The following is a 2458-nucleotide window of genomic DNA, read 5'->3' on the forward strand; positions in this document are numbered from 1 at the left end:
ATAGTTGAGGTATATCTATGATGAAAATTACCGGCCTCTCTCATCTTTTTAAGTGGGAGAACTTGCACTATTGTTGGCTGACTAAATACTTTTTTGCCCCACTGTAAGTTTATCCAAACAATACCTGTTAGAGTACCATCCAAACATAGCTAAGGGAAACAACAATTGTTCAATGTATTTAACCTCATAAACTCACTATGGTCATGTGACAGATCAAGTGAAATTTTATTTTCCTCAGACTCAAAAGAATTCAACTCTGTGGTGTTAACATCCACTTGTTTTTTGACATCTGAAAAAGGATTATCAGAATGAGATGAAATTCCACCACCTTCAGCTTCTTCTTTTTCACCTATGATACAAACAAAATCGCTGTAAGAAACCTAGTTATGCCCAAACGGTTTCATGTATTTTCATTAAGACTTACTCTGTAAAACAGTGCACTTTTAATAAGTGATGGTAAGATACAATTTAGCTTTTCTAAAAGGACATTTTAGATCTGACTTCCAAGAGCAGTTATAAATTTAATGGGTGAACAATAATGGTCAATGCATTTTAGCTAATATGTACTCACTTTGATGGTCTGACATGTCAGATTAAGACTCCTTTCTTTTCTCAGAGTCTGCAGGATCACCCTCCTCCACCTCAGTATTTTTTCCAAGCACATTTACATCCATTTTTAATTTGTCATGTGTATAAGGCTGATAAAGATTATGTGTTTTTAAAGCAATTCACTCAAAAAATACCTGCTAAAATAATATCTCTAGCATGTATTTTCTTTTCTGGTTACGAGCCGTGCCAAGCTTGTATCGGTTAACTGTGCCGAGCTCTGTTCCTGACAACCATTTACACAGCACGCCTGCATGGTTCCTCGTCTACTAGAGACGATCTACAGTACTACTGCTCTCTAGAGGTAAACAAGAGAATCTACATGCCGGTGAGGTTGAATTAATAGCACCATTCAGTAAATGGGGCTACTAATACAGCCATCATGTATAAACTTAAGTATAATGTTGAAATAAAGTACCCAAAACAGTACCCAGACCAGATGATGTCAGTGGGGACTAGTAATTTACCTGAATATCAAAAATTTTATGCTTATTTTACAAACATTGAAACATGTTTGATCAGGGAACAAGGAGGACTTGAGAACAGTGCAGAAATAACTGAGGAAGAAAATCAAGGATGGGAAGAACAGCTACAAGAAGAAGATGGAGGATCAGCTGCAGAAGAACATTAGAGGAATCTAGAAAAGCCTGAAGACAATAGTCCCATTTGCTCTGCCCTTTTGAGACCATAATGGTCAGCCCACCATTATGAGTGTACATGGATTAGAATTTTGGGTCTTTCACAGAGTTTTGGGTCTTTCGCATGACAAGATTGCTGGTAAAAAATTAAGGGTTTGATCTGACATGTTACCATATTGGCTGTGTTTTTCTTGGGTTTGAGGCAGAAGTTGACTTTTTTCCTCACTGTCACGCAATGCCGCTGAAAAGCATAAAAGAAATACACGGTTTAATGAAAATGACTAGAAATTCATTGAAAATCACAATCATACTAAAACAGGCAAATGCTTTACATGTTCCAGATAAATATCTTTCATGATTTAAACAAATACTCAAAAAGAGGAAAATCAAATAATTACTTTTCCTAATCTGTCACTATTGAACTGCTACTTTGTTTAGTTAAAGAATACAAATGTTCCTATTAATTGGCTCCAAATGCTTTGAAAAAGCTTTAAAAAGTACTGGCTGAGATTGCTAATTTAGAATTTAAGTTGCTGCTTAAGATATTAATTTTGGTTGGCAGTTTTTCAGCAAAAAAAATATTAACAGCATACAAACTAAAACTTTAAAAGGCTTTAATGAACTATTTTTTTTTGTTTTGTTTTTTCAATTCATCTCCCAGACAATGCACTGAGACATAACATTTGTCATACCATGAGGTGGATGATTTTCCACATCGGGCTTCGTTCCATCTAGAATGAAGAAAACAAGATCAAATTTTAGACAGCCACTTAAAATCAGTAGGTGTTGAGGTTTGTTCAGTAATACAGCAAATATATAAATTTTGGTAAGTTAAAAATATATTTTCCCCTTAAAAAACAAAAAAATAACAAATTAACATTCAAAATACAAATATGTATACATTTATTCTACAACCCATCCATTTGTTAAATCTTTAACAATTAATTACAATACACAGTAGGGAATATAAGAATTAAAGACATGAATGCTTTTCTTTATACTGTTAATAAGAAATCTAAACCAGATATGAGTAACAAAACAGTGAATCTGCATACAGATATTTAAACTTATGAGCCCAGAATTTATTTGAAATTAACTGAAATGATAAATACAGGAACATTACCTAAAAACATATCAGATTACTTTTTAGGCAACTGTTTTGACAGTGATAGCTGCATCTACAGACATCTCATGTGTGAGGAAACTAGCTGCTT

General features: G+C 33.8%; 1 long non-coding RNA gene across 1 annotated transcript in view; it reads right to left on the minus strand.

Annotated features, from left to right (window-relative positions):
- The window catches only part of LOC107101530, a 5640-nt gene extending 4404 nt beyond the window's left edge, over window positions 1-1236 (minus strand). The window contains exon 1 of the long non-coding RNA XR_001482085.1: window positions 197-1236. This is a non-coding gene — a long non-coding RNA (uncharacterized LOC107101530). The remainder of the gene's footprint in view (window positions 1-196) is intronic.
- Between the last annotated feature and the right edge of the window lie 1222 nt (window positions 1237-2458).

Source organism: Cyprinodon variegatus, unplaced genomic scaffold, assembly GCF_000732505.1.
Source record: "Cyprinodon variegatus isolate N-32 unplaced genomic scaffold, C_variegatus-1.0 Scaffold1109, whole genome shotgun sequence".
In the NCBI taxonomy this organism is placed as follows: Eukaryota; Metazoa; Chordata; class Actinopteri; order Cyprinodontiformes; family Cyprinodontidae; genus Cyprinodon; species Cyprinodon variegatus.